Source organism: Engystomops pustulosus, chromosome 11 (assembly GCF_040894005.1).
Source record: "Engystomops pustulosus chromosome 11, aEngPut4.maternal, whole genome shotgun sequence".
NCBI lineage: Eukaryota > Metazoa > Chordata > Amphibia > Anura > Leptodactylidae > Engystomops > Engystomops pustulosus.
In genome coordinates, this window is record NC_092421.1 from 3,251,349 (window position 1) to 3,271,725 (window position 20,377).

Below are 20,377 nucleotides of genomic sequence, written 5' to 3' on the forward strand. Positions count from 1 at the left end.
AAGACTTTCCTTGGAACTGTAATATGTGCTATGTTAGCACTAACCTCTGCTGAAGCAGAGATCTCTTCAAAGGACTCTGTCCTTCCACCTAAATAGGAGACCTTTTACTTTCATTCCCCCACATCGAGGGCCATAATATGGACTCTTACTATCAGAACCTTCTGAGAGTCTCTTATGCTAAAGAGGAAAAGTTGCTATTGAGATGTTTTCTATATATGCCTTTTTCTTTACAGGAAATGGACATTTGCATTTTGTTGCCTTGCTACCCTAAGTAACGTTTGTAACGTTTAAAGTCATTTACCCATTGGGCTGCCTAAACCAATGTGCGTTTCTTATGTTTGCACAACTGTCTAGTATTGTCAGTAAGTTTGCATATAACATTTTCAGAGGCTTTGCAGGATTGTAGTTAAGGCTGTCGGACCGTCCTTTGTATGTAAATCCTGACTGCAGACTTACGCCTAGAACCTGAGCTCAGTCATAGTGTGGCTTCTGTAAACTTCAGGTCCTTAGGGGACTGGGGTGTTCACATAGAAGCACCTAGATGCCATACACCAGGCTAAGACCCTAAGACCGTCAGACGGCAGGTAAAATGTATTGTATGTACTGCATGTACTTTGTCGCCAAGGATGAAGAGTTTGCGTACAAATTGTCAGGCCTTGATGCAAGTAGTGGACTACAGGACATGACACCACTACTTTCCCATACCAACAGTTGGTGCAAAGGCGTTAGCTATCAACTGTAATACTTTCATTGTATTTTGTGTACCCAGTCCGAAAACCAACCATGGTGCCTGTAGCCAGGACCGTGGCCGGTTTGTCCCCTACACTGCACATAGTTAGCACTTCCAGTAAGTTCAACCTTTATAATCCACATCCCTACCTGCTGTAATGTGCATGGACCCTCTGGGGGCCATCTGCTGCTGGTCAGCGTTGGTTATCCATCACCCATCAGGTCCATAGCCGGGCCATGGGCGGCTCTTTCAGTTGCCTAGGGTGTATGCAACACCCCTGCCAACGCATGGGCTGAGGAGTGTTTGCGAATGAGGCCCTTAATCTGTATCTCCCCAGCACGTGAGCCTGCGCAACTCGCCCTAGGGATAATGGAGTCATTCTGAGGCATCAGCAGTTGTACATCCTGCCTGTGCAGCCAAGGGTTAAGTAGATGTGTGATATGTCATCCAATTGTATTCCGTTATGTGAACTGGAGTGTGATTGGAGAGTGAGCCACCACCTGACCAGGAGTTAACGAAACCCCTGGACAAGGAGCAGCAAAAGGTCTTAGGCCTGAGCCTTGCTTCTGAGCACATGCTCTCACCACATGAGCAGCTCTTAGGCCCCAGCTCTCCTAGAGAGCCCATCTTCCAGAACACACACTAAGAGGAAGAGAGAGTGTCTGTGCACCTCTAGCACAGACACACAGCAAAACCCAGGACAAGGGCTGCAGCCTTCACATCTGGACACAGCCTCCATCCCAGCCTGTATCTACTACCAGGCTGGTGAATCTACTCCTGAGGACCACTTTGCATGAAAACTCCTGTAATCCGGAATCTCTAACAATCCGGCATTTGTTCTGAGATCGTTTTGGCCCATTGCCTGCAGTTGTTCCAACAAAGAACATTGAGTTATTTTGCACAACGTTGCCTCTGTCTGATCCCTGGATACGGCCGTTACCACCACGGGCTTCCCCATTCATTACCCAGGGGCATATATTACAGACACTCAGGGGTTGCCTCAGGGAGAACCAGTACATCAGCCTCTCCCTCCATATTTCTTGCACACACCACCTGCTGGAGAGCTGCCAGGCTGTAGGACAGTCCTCCGGTCCCCATACCAAGCACCGGGACCACAGCGTGCCTAGGCCGCAACCGCCAGCCACTCTGGTATTCTGGGCCCCGGCTGCCTCCAGGCCCCAAGAGAAGGCTAGGCCCCGTGGGGGGTGTTGCAGATGTATGTTTGAACTGTCAGCAATAAGGCAGGAGACTTTCAATGAATGAAAACGCCCCATAGCAGCTCCTCACACCCATCAGTGGATATCCTTTATGTCTGGCCTGGGATGGTTTTACAGGCGTTGGATAAACATTTCCTAGATCATGTGCCCAATTTTGTTATAATTTAAAGTGACTCCATTTGTAGAGATCCCAGCTATAAGCAGATTTTTCTGCCAAGAATGATTAAGATAATGTAATAAACGAGGTGTAGCTGAATTTCCTTTTCCTGTCAGTCACATAAGAAGCCTGGAGACACAGGATCATGAAAGTCTAAAGGAAATATATGAATCCTGTTCTCATGATCTCACGTCATATATAACTAGAAATGCCCCACGTTACATGTATAACCACTGACTGCACAGGTATCAGAGGACCCCGTGTCACTATAGAAAGCACATCCCACCCCATTGCTGCACTTAATGGGGTCAGTTATGGCACAGTCGGAGAATATTTCTGCCTCAAAGATTGTAAACCAACTGTTTGTATCACTATACACTTAGAGGGAACCTCTCATCAGAAATCAGCCTAATAAACCACTACCAGTATGTTGTCAGCAGTTGAACAGCTTATACATCATGTTCCTTTGATGACCCAGCTTTGTGGTATCATCCGAAAAGTCAACTTTGAAGTCAGGGAAGTGGAAAGTTTTACATTGCAGTAAAGTTCTCCCTGACTTTGAACGCCTCTTCCATGTGACATCATGTGCCGGACGTCAGAAGATCTGATCACTGATGTCCCTGGACGCACAACCATCAATTACTGTGAAGTCATTTAATGCAGGAAAAGTTTGACCTCAGTGTTAAAGAGGACCTGTCACCCCCCCCCCCAAAAGACCCCGCCAAATATGTCCCCCATAACCTCCCCCAGCCCTATTCTAGCGATTACATTCTTAAAAAAAATGTAGGTTGGCAAAGTCAGTTTTAATCGATCCAACCTCTTACCAAATAAGAGGTCGGATCCTCGTATCTGGCAGTCGGCTGTATTCATGAGGGGAGCGGCCAACACGCCCCTCCACGCCCACTATACTGCCAGCGACTCCCTGTTCACGCCCCTCCACGCCCACTCTGCTGCCAGCCACTCCCTGTTCACACCCCTCCACACCCACTCTGCTGCCAGCCACTCCCCATTCATGCCCACTCTGCTGCCAGCCACTCGCAGTTTACGCCCCTCCACGCCCACTCTGCTGCCAGCCACTCCCCGTTCACGCCCCTCCACACCCACTCTGCTGCCAGCGACTCCCTGTTCACACCCCTCCACACCCACTCTGCTGCCAGCCACTCCCCATTCACGCCCCTCCACGCCCACTCTGCTGCCAGCCACTCCCTGTTCACACCCCTCCACACCCACTCTGCTGCCAGCCACTCCCCGTTCACGCCCCTCCACGCCCACTCTGCTGCCAGCCACTCCCCGTTCACACCCCTCCACACCCACTCTGCTGCCAGCCACTCCCCATTCACACCCCTCCACGCCCACTCTGCTGCCAGCCACTCCCTGTTCACACCCCTCCACACCCACTCTGCTGCCAGCCACTCCCCATTCACGCCCCTCCACGCCCACTCTGCTGCCAGCCACTCGCAGTTCATGCCCCTCCACGCCCACTCTGCTGCCAGCCACTCCCTGTTTACACGCCTCCGCACCCACTCTGCTGCCAGCCACTCCCCGTTCACGCCCCTCCACGCCCACTCTGCTGCCAGCCACTCCCTGTTCACGCCCCTCCACGCCCACTCTGCTGCCAGCCACTCCCCTTTCACGCCCCTCCATTCCCACTCTGCTGCCAGCCACTCCCCTATCACACCCCTCCGTGCCCACTCTGCTGCCAGCCACTCCCCTATCACACCCCTCCGTGCCCACTCTGCTGCCAGCCACTCCCCTATCACACCCCTCCGTGCCCACTTGCGGAGGAAGTGGTGTAAAATGAAGAATAATCACAATTCCTGGCAGTTTGCGATGAATCTGACCTACAAGCCCTGATAAATGTCTCGCATTAGATTTATTAGATTTATGAACTGACCAACAGGTGGAGACAAATAAGGTGAAGATTTATCAGAATTGTCCGAGAGCAAAACTGTTTTAGATGCTCAGGGAAACCAATCAGGGATCAGCTTTCATTTTCCCACAGCTGTTTATAAAATGAGAGCTGGGCTCTGGTTGGTCGCCACGAGCAGCCAGAACAGACACTGCTGATAAATGTCTCCTGTAATACCCAGATTTTGACAATTATGTGTTGACATCACACTAATTAAATCTAATAAAATCGTACAAATACTGGAATGGAGAGCATAGAGATCCGTCTCCAGCACAGACAAGGGACATCCTCTAGGCCTTGTTGTAGACATGGATTCCTCACTGTAAGAGACTAATTCAGTCCGAATCACAATCCGGTCACGTGCAACACAATCCACAATTACCTGTCACAGCAGCGCAAATCCCGAAAACTGCGGAAATCAGAGAAGGTGCGGCCACGGACCCTTAGTAAATGAGCCCCATCGTGGTCATTATGGATTATTGCACCTTTATAATGGCCACTGAAGCCCATACTGTATACAATGTATGTCGTGTGATGGGCTTGGCACCTGGCACAGCCTACGAGCTGATGGGCGGCCCCGGTGCCCCCCGGTGTCTGTACGCGGAGGATTGCCACATCCCCGGACGCTTCCATGTTACACTGAATAAGCAGCTCTCATCTTACAGAAATAAATTGCTCTCCGCTACACAAGGGAAACCTGAGCCTTTGTCAGTGCAGTGTGAATAGGGATTAAGAGGGAGGAGGTAGAAACATTCCAGTCCCCTAAATGCAAAGGTTTAGAGAAGACTTCACTCCTCAAGCAAAGCAAATGTAGGAATAGAGGCACGAGGCATCCACACCAGCACCCAGTCCTCAGTACCAGCACCCAGTCCACAGTACCAGCACCCAGTCCTCAGCACCAGCACCCAGTCCTCAGCACCGGCACCCAGTCCTCAGCACCGGCACCCAGTCCTCAGCACCAGCACCCAGTCCACAGTACCAGCACCCAGTCCTCAGCACCAGCACCCAGTCCTCAGTACCAGCACCCAGTCCTCAGCACCAGCACCCAGTCCTCAGTACCAGCATCCAGTCCTCAGTACCAGCATCCAGTCCTCAGTACCAGCATCCAGTCCTCAGTACCAGCACCCAGTCCTCAGTACCAGCACCCAGTCCTCAGTACCAGCACGCAGTCCTCAGTACCAGCATCCAGTCCTCAGTACCAGCATCCAGTCCTCAGTACCAGCACCCAGTCCTCAGTACCAGCACCCAGTCCTCAGTACCAGCACCAAGTACTCAGTACCAGCATCCAGTCCTCAGTACCAGCACCCAGTCCTCAGTACCAGCACGCAGTCCTCAGTACCAGCATCCAGTCCTCAGTACCAGCATCCAGTCCTCAGTACCAGCACCCAGTCCTCAGTACCAGCACCCAGTCTTCAGCACCAGCATCCAGTCCTCAGTACCAGCACCCAGTCCTCAGTACCAGCACCCAGTCCTCAGTACCAGCATCTAGTACTAAGTACCAGCACCCAGTCCTCAGCACCAGCACCCAGTCCTCAGTACCAGCACCCAGTCCTCAGCACCAGCACCCAGTCCTCAGTACCAGCACCCAGTCCTCAGCACCAGCACCCAGTCCTCAGCACCAGCACCCAGTCCTCAGCACCAGCACCCAGTCCTCAGCACCAGCACCCAGTCCTCAGCACCAGCACCCAGTCCTCAGTACCAGCACCCAGTCCTCAGTACCAACATTCAGTCCACAGTACCAGCATTCAGTCCTCAGTACCAGAACCCAGTCCTCAGTACCAGCACCCAGTCCTCAGCACCAGCACCCAGTCCTCAGCACCAGCACCCAGTCCTCAGCACCAGCACCCAGTCCTCAGTACCAGCATCCAGTCCTCAGTACCAGCACCCAGTCCTCAGTACCAGCACCCAGTCCTCAGTACCAGCACCCAGTCCTCAGTACCAGCACCCAGTCCACAGTACCAGCATCTAGTACTCAGTACCAGCACCCAGTCCTCAGCACCAGCACCCAGTCCTCAGTACCAGCACCCAGTCCTCAGTACCGGCACCCAGTCCTCAGTACCAGCACCCAGTCCTCAGTACCAGCACCCAGTCCACAGTACCAGCATCTAGTACTCAGTACCAGCACCCAGTCCTCAGCACCAGCACCCAGTCCTCAGTACCAGCACCCAGTCCTCAGTACCGGCACCCAGTCCTCAGTACCAGCACCCAGTCCTCAGTACCAGCACCAAGTCCTCAGTACCAGCACCCAGTCCTCAGTACCAGCACCCAGTCCACAGTACCAGCATCAAGTCCTCAGTACCAGCATCCAGGCCTCAGTACCAGCACCCAGTCCACAGTACCAGCACCCAGTCCTCAGTACCAGCACCCAGTCCTCAGCACCAGCACCAAGTCCTCAGCACCAGCACCAGCACCCAGTCCTCAGTACCAGCACCCAGTCCTCAGTGCCAGCACCCAGTCCTCAGTACCAACACCCAGTCCTCAGTATCTGCACCCAGTCCTCAGTAGCAGCACCCAGTCCTCAGTACCAACACCCAGTCCTCAGTACCAGCACCCAGTCCTCAGTACCAGCATTCAGTCCACAGTACCAGCATCCAGTCCTCAGTACCAGAACCCAGTCCTCAATACAAGCACCCAGTCCTAAATACCAGCACCCAGTCCTCAGACTGGAGCAGCTGCTACATCGTCACATATCCCTGGGGCACATTTCATCATTTTAAATCTTAAGTTTATTGATGCCAATGCAGGACCTGTATCAGATAGTTTAGGTCTTTGGGTGCTGTGCACACCTCCTGGTAGACCACGCTCCCATAGCGGACCCCTGCATGTCACCAGCACAGCCATCAGCTATGGGGAAGCGTGCGGTGACTACAGCCTCTGGACGGATGGGACCTGTAGGCGGATTATTCTTAGTTTATGATGTGAGCTCTGTAGTCATTCCATGGTACTGATCATTTCCTGCTTATGCCATGTATGAATACGTTGTCACTTTCGTGGGTGAGATCATTTTTATGCCATGTGTGAATACGTTGTCACATTCGTGGGTGAGATCGTTTTTATGCCATGGCAGGACACGTCCATCTTTCAGATATCTCCACACTAGGGATTTGGCAACTTCTCCTTTCTTTAATCGATCTGTCTCCGTAAACAATCAGAAATGTCCTGACAATCCTCTCCTCTATGGGGGGTGATAGATTCCAGCATCCGGTCCTCTATAATTGTAGCTCTAAAAAAATTTTTGGGTCTCTGTGACAATTGGACTTTAAAAATGTTGGGTTGTCAGAAGAACCAGGAGTAACAATAAATCTTCATTACAGACGCCTGTGATAACTGTTACAGCTGATTATTGTAGCCTAAGGCTAAAGTACAGGAAATTACCAACATCCAGAGGGCCGTCTGTAACTAGGGGTCGTCTGTAAGTCGGTTGTTCTTAAGTATAATGCATAGTATGGGAAATGCAAAGAATACAAAAATCCATTAAAGACGTCATCACGGATACAGAGTAGGAGCCTGGAGCATTAGACGGCAAATGTTTTATTGTAGCGCAGGAAACCTTATACATTTCCCATATACAAGCGCTGAGAGGATTATGTATAACGCGCCAGCTTGTTTTATTACCAGTATAATCCGTGCAGCTGTGTCCCAGCGTCAGCGCAGGTTTGTCCTCCTCTCCCCCGTCCGCAGGCTTTGGTGCCGTACACTGAGAAGCTTTGAACTTTCCTGTTGTTAAGTCTCATGTGAAGGACTGAAATGTTCTGCTGATCCCTTAGTATTCGGTAGTTAAAGGGACGGACAGCTGACGGCATCACAAGTGGCGCTGCAGCTTCCTGACTTGAATATTGGATTTAGCATGTTTATGGCCTATGGGGATGTAGCATATGTCCTTCTATTGATTCAAATGGATAGAATATTGACCCAGCTTCAGGATGAGCCATTGTGAGGAGTCCTGTGCAGGACGGTATATATTATACTCGCTGGAGATCCCGGCGTTACCTGGGATACTAAATAACTGCACTTAGCTGTAACAAAATATATTTTATATGTATCTATCTTTGTGTCTCTCTGACTGTCTCTCTTGCTCTGACTGTCTCTCTCTCGCTTTAACTGTCTCTGATTGTTTCTAACCTTTTCTACCTGTATTCTGCTGACTGCTCAAATAAAAAACACGTACTAACCCGGAGCCGGACTGGCCCCTTTAATACCACATACCCCAAATATAAATAACCACACAGAAACCATTGTTTAACCATTCTCAATAGTGGGGTGACTCCGGGTCGGCCACAGCTTTATTGAAACCATTGATAATTTAACCATTTCTTTGTTTGAATATATAGACACTTTTAACCATTCCACTTTACATAACACCAGATAACACCCTGTATGCCTGCCATATGTAAGGGCATGTAGGGCAGTGTTACCCCTAAAAAACCGCCACGGAGGAGGTCATGTATCCATAACTACATGACCCTCCGACCCCCAGCCAACCAAAAACCACACCATATCCATATCCGTCCAAAGATGGACACCAACAGGTAACAGCAAACCATCACTGGTGCCCACCAGCTGATGCGATACACCACTTTTCCTCTGGCGCAAACAAATTGCGACACCCAGGTATTGTCACATCCACTATTGCTGCATTGCTAGCCTCGTACCATACAGCCCTCATGATTATGTCCTACTACGCCAACTCGGGGTAGCAGAAGAAAGACGGGAATCGCTCCAGGTCGGACTGGATTAGTGTAATCTGTCACCTAAGGTGAATGTAGCAGATGACGACGCCCCTTAAATGACGACTACTGAATAATGGCCGATTATCGTAACCTCAAGCTGTTTTTTGCAAGCAGTGCAGGACCCGGAGACCTCACCCACAGATGTTGGTACCATAGAAGCCCAAAGTTCCACCACCCAGACGGATATTCACGCGCTGATCTGCCCAATAGTCACACAAGTGTCCTAGCATTCACATGCTGGAGTGAAAACCTGAAAAAGATAATGCATTAGCAAAGAAGCAAAATTAAAGTGATATAACCTGCAAAACAATTAGAACGCCAGCACCTTATCCATCCCACCCCTGAAACTAAAAAGACCTTACACACTAGCTGTAAGTGCAGCGCCAATTTTAAGAGAGTGAACTATATTCCTTAGAAGGAGTCCAAATTCACTAAAACCCTTCATAAAACAGCAGCAAATTGTAAACAACTCGCAGGAAACTGATTTGCAGGAGCAAAACCCACGCACACAAACTTTGAAATACAAGGAAACCTCAATTATATGACAAGTCTCACCCCAAAAAATGCCATGAGGCCAGCCCAATACCCTTATCAAGTTACTTGACACAATGTCATCTACATAAAGCCAGGGCCAGGAACAGCCATCAGCATCCCTACAACACATCTGTCCGCTATGATCAACAAAAACAGCTCTAAAAACCTCAATGGCGCTAATTATCCAAACCCTTTGATGCAGGGGGGAGAACCCCCATTGCGGACATGGAGCCCCTACTAGCAAAAAACCCACCCATCGTCATAACCTGACATACAGAAACCAGAAGGCCCAGGACTGACCACGCTGCTAAAGCGACTCGCACAACCAGGACAAGACAACGCAAGGCATTGTAACTGCTTCCCCCTCTCTTAGGCAAAATACAGTCCCCAAAATAAATTTTCAATATGACTAAAATAGGATTCAGCTGAAGAGGCGACAACCTAAAGACAGTGAAGGAAACAAAAGAAAATAAGCAGGTAACTTCAATGAGGAGAGTCACAAGGACCAACAGAAAATTATGAGAGTAACCAGTAACCAGAGAAGAGGACCCCTATCCCACCAGATCCACAACAAAAAGGTACTAAAACCACTTAACAATGAAATGAAGCCGCCCCCACCGGTAAACACGATCTAATAAGACATCATCCAGCTGGCAACCCAATTATTGGACACTTCAGGAACAGATAATAAGTATAAGACAGATTCAGCGTCCAAATTGCCATAAGGGCCCCAGACTCACCTTGTAAACCCACTCTACACTCTAACAAGGGAGACATAAGATACCAATACCAGATCCTTCATAATGCTTTTAGGACCCGCACCGGTGAGGGTTTGTGGCTCAACCTGAAATGCTCTACAAATCCTGAGAGCAACCTTCAAAAATTATGAAAAAACTGAGAAATACACAAGGAACAAATGAGTCTAAGAGAAACCTGCCCTATGTATGAATTACTCAGCTTTTTTGGGTAACCCACTCTGAGGGCAGGAAGGGGCAGCCACAGGACAAGGACACTGATGGTGCAATTATTGCCCCAACAGTTGGACTATACACGCCAGACTTACAGGCACCATAAATTAGACAGTGGCCGCTGTACAGCATGGAGCAGACCTCCGCACTGCCACCTGAGAAACCCCAAGGTGGAAAACCAAAAGGAAGATGCCCCAACTAAGGGCATAGTGGTAATCGTGGCACAAAGCCACACATCAGTCACCTCATAATACAGAATAATGTACTTCAATTATGTGATCTCATTAATGAATGGCTGGTCCATTGTACCAGTGCTGCCACCTCCTGTGTCCTACTCCTCATAGATTGTAAGCTCTTGTGATTATTGTACCAGCCCCATCACAATCTTCATCACCCCTTCTCCTCATAGACTAAGTTCTTGGGGGGGGCAAGCCCTCACTCATTGTATTACGTGGCTACGATATGTCACTGTTATGTCTTATTTTATTTGTAAGGCTACTAAATGAAGGGTAGAAAATACAATCTATGAAGTGTATTAGAAAGACTGTAAGCTCCTGTGCGCAGGGTCCTTATTCCTATTGGTCCTTCTGACCCTGCAACGTCTTATTTTGTCCGCATAGGTAGGTAATGATCTGTAAGACGCTGTGGAATATGACAATGCGCTCTATAAATACGTATTATTGAGAACTTGTATATAGGCGCCATGAGTTGTACAGCGCTATGGAATATGACGGAATATATAACTACAGATTTATTATTAGTACTATTGTCCCAACCAACACCAGGACTTTCACCTCCTCCTAAATCACATCTCAGCCAGTCAAATCTCCGTGGGAAGGGGAGAAACTGATCAGGACATTTTCCGTGTAATATCGCAACCAAAATCTGGTAAAACTTGAATATAATTATGGCCATAATTTTGAGTGTTTTGATTTAATTAATGACACTGCACTCAGAATGGCGCCGCTTGTAAGCAATCACCAAATCTACAGACAACAAGGACCAAATGTCCACATGCTGGTTCTGTAGGATCTAGACCTGGTGTCATCAGTCAGGTGAGCGCTGAGAGGAGAAACATCACAGAAATAAGTATCACTAACGCTACGACTGGTAGGGGTGATAATATATGTGACGCTTCAGCAAACTACCTCTCTTTTGAAAGCGTTCGCCCAAATGCCATCCCCAAAGGTGAACTACAAGACACAAAATTGCAGATTAAGACAAAGACCCCCAATCCTGCAGCAGAGGAACTCACCCACAGGTGCAGGAGCTACTGGTGCTCTGATCACAGCCGTGTGGACTACGAGAGGCGCTGGAGGTATCGGAACGCCGCATGATGACCTAGAGGAGCTGCTGCGAGATCGGAGGCTATGGAGGCTGAGGGAATGACAGCGGGACGGAGCGCTGCCATCGGATTTTAAAGACCTAGATATGGAAGAGCTGCGCCAATCCCCAGACTGGCATCGCCAGTAGGAGTGGGTTGCAGTGCACTTCCAGGAAAACGCGGGAGGATATAACCGAGTCCCAGGTCATGGGATTGTAAAGACCTGGCGACCTGGATGTGGAAGAGCTGCGCCAATCCCCAGACTGGCATAGCCAGTAGGAGTGGGTTGCAGTACACATCCTAAAATAGTATATAACAGAGCCCCACATCACCAGTTAGCATGGTGCACCCTGGGATGGAGGAAGTTGGGGAGCATAAGCTGCCCATAGGAAGGGGGGGGGAGCAGGTCTTCATCCGGGACCTCAAATTCTATAGGGTATGATGGGGGGTGGGGTGTTACTCATAGCTGTGGCAGGGGGCTAGAGACTCCTAACAGCAGCAGAAGCCCCTGCCCTGGGGCACCACATGTGAGGGAAGGATCCAGCAGCCAGAGTAGGTAGCTGGGAATTCATAACTGCAGCTAAGCCTCTGCACTGCAGCACTGCAAGGGTTAAATATGCTGCTAGAAGCAGAGGGCAGTGAGGGTGGGGAAGGGGCAGTGTGCTGCTCAGGGCACTGTAAGTGATGGTGCCAGGGCAGGAGATGTACTATAGATAAGCCCTGGCAGGACTATCAGGACCATGTGGTGTGTGCATGTACAGTAGTACAAGCAGCTGCTGGGGATGCACTAGAGCTACTCCCTGTATGGCAGCACTATAGGGACCATGTGGTGTATGCATGTACAGTAGTACAAGCAGCTGCTGGGGATGCACTAGAGCTACTCAATGCCTGGCAGCACTATAGGGACCATGTGGTGTGTGCATGTACAGTAGTACAAGCAGCTGCTGGGGATGCACTAGAGCTACTCCCTGTATGGCAGCACTATAGGGACCATGTGGTGTATGCATGTACAGTAGTACAAGCAGCTGCTGGGGATGCACTAGAGCTACTCAATGCCTGGCAGCACTATAGGGACCATGTGGTGTGTGCATGTACAGTAGTACAAGCAGCTGCTGGGGATGCACTAGAGCTACTCCCTGTATGGCAGCACTATAGGGACCATGTGGTGTATGCATGTACAGTAGTACAAGCAGCTGCTGGGGATGCACTAGAGCTACTCAATGCCTGGCAGCACTATAGGGACCATGTGGTGGGTGCATGTACAGGAGTACAAGCAGCTCCTGGGGCAGGGGACAGGCTCATTACAGCTACTGCCAGACGGCCCTGATGATAGGGGAGAGGTGGCAGGAGACAGCCATACCTGGAGTGACTGAGCAGGCCATGGCTGGTCTCTGCAGGGGAGGTGGTGGGACAATGTCCTGCCTGGTCCCTGCACCACAGCTACAGCAGGCAGAGGTGCAGGGGGGCCAGGCAGGAGCAGGGCTGGGGGGGTGCAGAGCCTGTGTGCTCTGCCAGGAGAGAGGACTCGGCGGTGACTTCCTACCAGAGCCTGGAGCAGGGTTGTAGGAGCCAGTACAGCAGGGGGAAGCAGCCATGGTGGATTCCATCAGGAGTGACGCAGCCATGCTGAACCCTCGGCCTGCAGACGACGGCGCATCCTCAGACAGCACAGAACACGCGGGAAAACCGATGAAAAAGAGGCTGAGTCTCTGCTACTCAGAGTATTTGAGCATGTGCTCACCTCCTGTACCGCCCACATTACTAGCCACGCCCCCAGCACATCCCTCTGATGAATAAAGATGAGAGAGGGTAGAGCAACCTCCAATTAAAGGGGCCACACATCTTTTATTGTATTCGGACTGCTAGCCACCTTTGATCAGTCATTAGCCCAACGGCTATGCGCCTAGGGGCTATCAAGGACACGTGGGGGAACTACCTGTATACTGCTTGGTATGTATAGGGGCTACCTGTATACTGCTGTGCACGTGCGGGGGCTACCTGTATACCTCTTAGTAAGTGTGGGGGCTACCTGTATACTGCTGGGAACATGTGGGGGCTACCTGTATACTGCTGGGAACATGTGGGGGCTACCTATATACTGCTGTGCACTTGTGGGGGCTACCTGTATATTGCTGGGCATGTGTGGGGGCTAGATATATACTGCTGGGAATGTGTGGGGGCTACATGTATACTGCTGCGCTCTTGTGGGGGCTACCTGTATACTGCTGGGAATGTGTGGGGGCTACATGTATACTGCTGCGCTCTTGTGGGGGCTACCTGTATACTGCTGGGAATGTGTGGGGGCTACCTATATACTGCTGGACACTTGTGGGGGCTACCTGTATAGTGCTTGGCACATGTGGGGGGTTCCTATACACTATTTACAGGATATACAGGAGATTATTATGTGCTGTTGCTGGTAAATATTTATATGTGCGGCGCAGTCATTGGGATCTATGTGTTTGGTATATTCACTGCTGGAATATATTTATAGTGATATTTGTGGTATATGGACTTCAGGTGTATATTTATATGTGTAGGGACATATTTTTGTATTTAGTATTTAGCAGTAGGCCTTTTGGATTTTATTCTTATGATTTTTTTTTTAATGGGGGGTATTTTAATGTTCCTTTATTTACAATTTTACAGGAGGGGGGGGGGGGGGTGCAACTTTGCTTGCCGTCCTTAGGCACCGAAAATACCTTGTCCTGGCCCTGCTGGGGCCACTAAGTTACTCTATTGACCATTCATAAAAGCATCCCAGGCCGTGCACTGTGAGCGCTGCTGGCAGAGGGCAGGTCCTGGGTGCAATGGGAGCCCCAGGTGATGGGCGTGATACAAAGATGCTGTGTTCTTCTGCTTCAGCCCAGGACCTGCCGACTGGTAGCAGCGCTCAGATACTAGTATGTGCCTTGGCAGATAAAACATTTGGTTGGGGGCCACTAAGATGTGTTCGCCTCCTCTGTGCTGACACCCCGGATACTCCACTGAACACATCATTAATAAGAATTAGATAATCAATATTAATATTTTGGCAGGGGCTTTGGTACTGGTCATTGTCTTCATTCACATGTTCTACCCCATAGAAACAAATGAATACAATCAGATAAATCCATGAACTTGTAATTTGTTGTTCTGGGAAATGGGGGCGCATAGTGGGAGTCCTGGCTCGTATAGGCTGGACTGTAAGGCTGGAATACATCAGACATGTGTTACAAGTTGTAAACCTCATTTGCAGTTGTTATAGTAAATGAAAGGCGCCTCTAATGAATCTGCGTTCCTCACTACCTGATTAGGCAATAATGGAGAACAACTTTAATTTGCATTAATATGCAAATCACTTTGCATATAAATGCTTCATTTTCTTGAAGGAAAAGCCTCCTCTATACACAGAGAAGAAAAGCTAATATTGTACAAACACATTGATCCTCCGTCTCTGAATGTGTTTGCTGTCTTTGTTCAAAAGTACATGTTAATTTAAGCCTTAAATGGATCGCAGTCCATGTAATAACTACAGGAACCTATTAAAGGGAACCTACCACCACGAATCTAGGTGAGGGGAGGCTGCCGGACACTTCATTGGTGAGGGGAGGCTGCTGGACACTTCATTGGTGAGGGGAGGCTGATGGACACTTCATTGGTGAGGGGAGGCTGCCGGGCACTTCATTGGTGAGGGGAGGCTGCCAGACACTTCATTGGTGAGGGGAGGCTGCCAGACACTTCATTGGTGAGGGGAGGCTGCCGGGCACTTCATTGGTGAGGGGAGGCTGCCGGGCACTTCATTGGTGAGGGGAGGCTGCCGGGCACTTCATTGGTGAGGGGAGGCTGCCGGGCACTTCATTGGTGAGGGGAGGCTGTCGGACACTTCATTGGTGAGGGGAGGCGGCCGGGCACTTCATTGGTGAGGGGAGGCTGCCGGGCACTTCATTGGTGAGGGGAGGCTGCCGGGCACTTCATTGGTGAGGGGAGGCTGTCGGACACTTCATTGGTGAGGGGAGGCGGCCGGGCACTTCATTGGTGAGGGGAGGCTGTCGGACACTTCATTGGTGCGGGGAGGCTGCCGGGCACTTCATTGGTGAGGGGAGGCTGTCGGACACTTCATTGGTGTGGGGAGGCTGCCGACACTTCATTGGTGAGGGGAGGCTGTCGGACACTTCATTGGTGAGGGGAGGCGGCCGGGCACTTCATTGGTGAGGGGAGGCTGCCGGGCACTTCATTGGTGAGGGGAGGCTGTCGGACACTTCATTGGTGAGGGGAGGCGGCCGGGCACTTCATTGGTGAGGGGAGGCTGCTGGACACTTCATTGGTGAGGGGAGGCTGCCGGGCACTTCATTGGTGAGGGGAGGCCACTGGACATTTCATGGATAACGGAGGCTGCTAGAAATTCCATAAATGAAGCGAGGCTGGTATATGAGTATGGTGCTGTGAATATGTGTCTGTGTAGCATGTATCTCAAATGTAATGTGTGGGATAAGGGCGGCAGCGAGAGTTGAGGTATATAGGGGCCCCAATCACTGGTGGGTAACAATGTAGAATTGAAGCCTTACAATAAATCTACTGCTTAGCTAAGAGTAAACTGTGCAGGTCAGAGGAAAATTCTATGATTTGGGAGGTGCTGGATCCCGATTAATAAGTGACATCCTAGAGGACACTTGCTCGTTAATCTGTGTGGAAATAGGATGCATCTGGAGGGCTGCAACTTCCTACCAAAAAGAAGTTCTCCAGCAAGTGGTTACAGCGGGCGGACGGGAGTCCAGATATCCTGCGCCGTTTCTCCAGACCATGTGTATATCATGAATGACACAAATAATTAGGAGAGTTTGGGCTGAATTAACAATATGGACCTGATTCGATTTCTTTTTCCCCCTTTACAATGTATTATGAATACAGGATGAATTCTACTAAAACTAGAAAACTAACATGAAATATCTGATTCATTTGGTTCCGTTTTCTTTTCACCATTTTATAAATGGGGGGGCAAAATTTCCATTTTTTCATGTAAATTCCATATAATTCCATAGTAGGAAAATGATTCATTCCTTCCATATGGCGTTTCACATTCTTCATCGGAGCCTCCTACCTATAATCAATTACACACAACATGTTCCCATTTGGCACAAAGCCCCTGATGCAGGATGATGGCGTCGTACGTGGTTACTAGAGACCTGCTCCCAGATATATATTGGCGCTTCTACAATGCTCCACCATGTGAGTCATTTCCGTTTTGTTAATTTTTTGCAATTATGAGTTATTCGGTCTGGTGCACTTAGCAGCTAATAACACTATTCTGCAGCGATTTCAGGGAACATTGTTACTCTTACTGCAAAGCGGTTACATTTCTATGGACTCCTAACCCACCGGAAACAAATCTGCAATAAATGATACAGTATAGTGTAATGTGATGACAAGTCAGTGACACCGATATCCAAACCAACTCTATCCCCTCGTGAACTACTATCAAAGCAGGGATTTCTTCAAGCCTCCAAGTTCTTACTATGTCATGTTCCACTGGTATAATAATAATCCTTCATTTATATAGCGCACACCGATGACGCAGCGCTGCACAGAGCTCGTCACATCAGTCGCTGTCCCCAATGGGGCTCACAATCTAATCACCTACCAGTATGGTTTGGAGTGTGGGAGGAAACCGGAGGACCCGGAGGAAACCCACACAAACACGGAGAGAACATACAAACTCTTTGTGTATTACGTTAATTTAAGGAGAGTTCCTCTTTATATATAGAGTGCTGATGGAGACCATACAGCTCCATTGTAATTGGATTTTTTTTCTGTTCCAAATAAGCACAGCACCATTCTGTCACTGAGCAGGTCATGTTCAGAGCTGTATCCAAACATAAAGCAACAGATGACACAGTGGCGTAACTAGGAGAGACAGGGCCCCCTTGCAAAATATACATATTAGTATACTCACACATATAAATACACTCATACACACACATATATGCAGTGCCATGTGCAACGTACTCACATACAGTGTATACAGACACCATATATCACAGATACTGCATATATACATCACAGTACATGTTATATACATATCATGCTGGACATGTGCAGTACAATATAGATATAATGGTGCACATCCTTCATTCTTTATTGTGTCAGGTCGGATGACGGGGCCCCCTGACACTGTGGGCCCCATAGCAGCTGCTACCGCTGTAGTTATGCCCCTGGCATGACAGAATACAGAAAATGGGGTTGAGCCTTAATCTACAAAATAGCTGCAGGGGTTAAGGGGTTAAGGAGCAAAAAACAGAACTTTTTTGATCTTACCAATTGGCTGCAATGAAACAAAGAGTAAAAAATGTAAAGGGGCCTATATACTTTCCATAACCGCTGTAGTGTTGCATCAAATCTTCGCTCAACTCTAAACATTTAAGCTACAAACCATGGTCATAGTGTGGAGGTGTCTTCATCCTGAAAATGAAGATCAAGCCTGATCAGCTTAGGACCTTAGGACGCTTGTATTACAGTTTGACAAGTGTAGAGCTGTTCTTGAAAGAAAACATCCATCATTTTCAACCTCCAGACAACCCCTTTAAACATTGCTGATCATAGCATTCAAGCAGTTTCCTCCCCCCAAAAAATAATAGAAGTGATCAAATGATTTGAATGTAACACAAAATAAGTACTGATACAAAACTATAAGCAAATCTTCACATAAATTAGGGGGCATAGTTCCTATGCCCAGAAAATAAACTTTGTTAGTCTACCTGGCATACTGCCAGAGGGAACAGCGAGGATGTGTGCTATTCATGAGAGACACTGGGGGTCATTTACTAAGGGCCCGATTCGCGGTTTCCCAACGTGTTACCCGAATATTTCCGATTTGCGCTGATTTTCCCTCTATTGCCACGGGATTTTGGCGCACGCGATCGGATTGTGGTGCATCAGCGCTGGCATGCACGCGATGGAAATCGGGGGGCGTGGCCGAACGAAAACCCGACAGATTCGGAAAAACCGCAAAACCGGAAAAATTTTAAAAAAATAATCTGTCGTGGAGCTTGCACTTACCTTCACTCAGGCCGGCTCGGTGTATTCCAGTGCGTTCCGATGCTCTTCAGCGCAGCAGCGCCACCTGGTGGACGTCGGAGGAACTGCATTAGTGAATCGCCGGAAGACCCGAATCCACCGCAGAGAACGCGCCGCTGGATCGCGAATGGACCGGGTAAGTAAATCTGCCCCAATGTATCAGTTATCAGAGGGGCTTCCTGCTCCCTTTGGCATGGTGCCAGGTAGGCTTATAAAGTTCAATTTCTGGGGATTGGAACTATGCAGCTTTAGCTAAAAACTGTGTGGGTAATTTTTACTATGGTGTCATTGAATCCTGTCACTGAGTTTATGAGTGAAAATCTGGTGACATGTTCCTATTAAATTTACTTCTTAACTGCCGGAGACAACCAAGGATCATCCTTTATAGCTCGCGACCACAGATTTTTTTTTACTTAGACCCATTCATCTCCAGCTTTGTCCCATGTAACAGTTGATGTATAATTTAGGATATAGTAAAAATGTAAAAATAATGCTGAGTCGTGAGATCTAGAGCCAATGCACTCCCCTGCAGCCGGTGCCAAGTGGCCTCTCCATGAATAAGGACTTTTATTGAATTACATTTCCTTTACATAATTGAATGTAACAATTGGACGCGTTATAAAATCGTCTCACTTCTCTCCCTGCAATCGCTGGAAGACCATCAGCCCCCAAAACCAAGGAGAACCTTCTCACAGATCAATAAAGCTCCTACTGCTCACACAAGTGGTCAATTCATACTCCCCCGGCCAAACCAGACGCCCGCGCAATTTATGGCTTGAAGGGGTTAACGCTCTTTGAGCTGACGCCTGCCAAACGGGGTTTTTACATTTAAGCGATTGCAGCAACTGCTTAACAAATCTTCAGAGGGCAATTAAGAAGCCGCTCATTGCTCGCTGCGGAATCGCTTACTTCACAGATTTCGTTTTTATTGTTTTTTTTTTTTTCGGGAATATTATCCGGCGTTCCTCATCTGGATGGTTCCCAGACAGGCTCTTAGCGAGGTGCATGAAGATAAATTAAGGAGGAACCGTTCACCTCATCAACACTTTCCCCGAAGCCTAATCAACGCTCCTTCCTTCACTTTAGATAAGTTCTCTTTTTCCCCCATTACATCCGTCTTGACAGTTCTACAGATAATTGCAGTAATCATGAGATTTTAGTTAAAAGATGACATAAAAAAAACAGACTCCATAATGAGGATAGAAAATTCCATGGCATCATCATCAGTATAATGGGAATGATGTTACCACCCCACCTCCCGGCCCCTTGCCAAATTCGGTGAAGTCATCCTGTCTGTCTAGATGTAGGGTGACATCAGTGGCACAATCCGAACCATAGACGGCATCATGTGTTATTATTGAAGAGCAGGTCACCCCCATTGCCTTTAACTATTTCTTATTCTTCTACATGATAAACGTCATTAGTTACTTTACTACATTGTACCTCCCTTACCTGATGATCGACAATGGGGCTCATTTACTAAGGGTTTGCCGATCACATTTCCGTCAGACCATGTTTTTTGGGATTTGCGCCGCTGTGACAGGGTTTTAGAAGGGGATTAATGCTTTCATGCAACAGAAATTGGGGGAGGTGCCGTTGGACAATCTGACTGATTCAGACTGATTTAATATTCAAATTTTGTGGCATCCAATGCGTCTACATGCACCAGGTAGAAGAAGGCGAACTCCGGGGACCTGAGCGGGGAAGCGACACATGCAGGATATCGGGCGCACAATCTTAGTGACTCCCCGTACA

At 48.7% G+C, this 20,377-nt stretch overlaps 1 protein-coding gene across 1 annotated transcript in view; it reads left to right on the forward strand.

Moving 5' to 3' along the window:
- Positions 1–20,377, forward strand: part of RASGEF1A (RasGEF domain family member 1A) — a 185,969-nt gene that overhangs the window by 118,009 nt on the left and 47,583 nt on the right. The gene's annotated exons all lie outside the window — the stretch shown is intronic.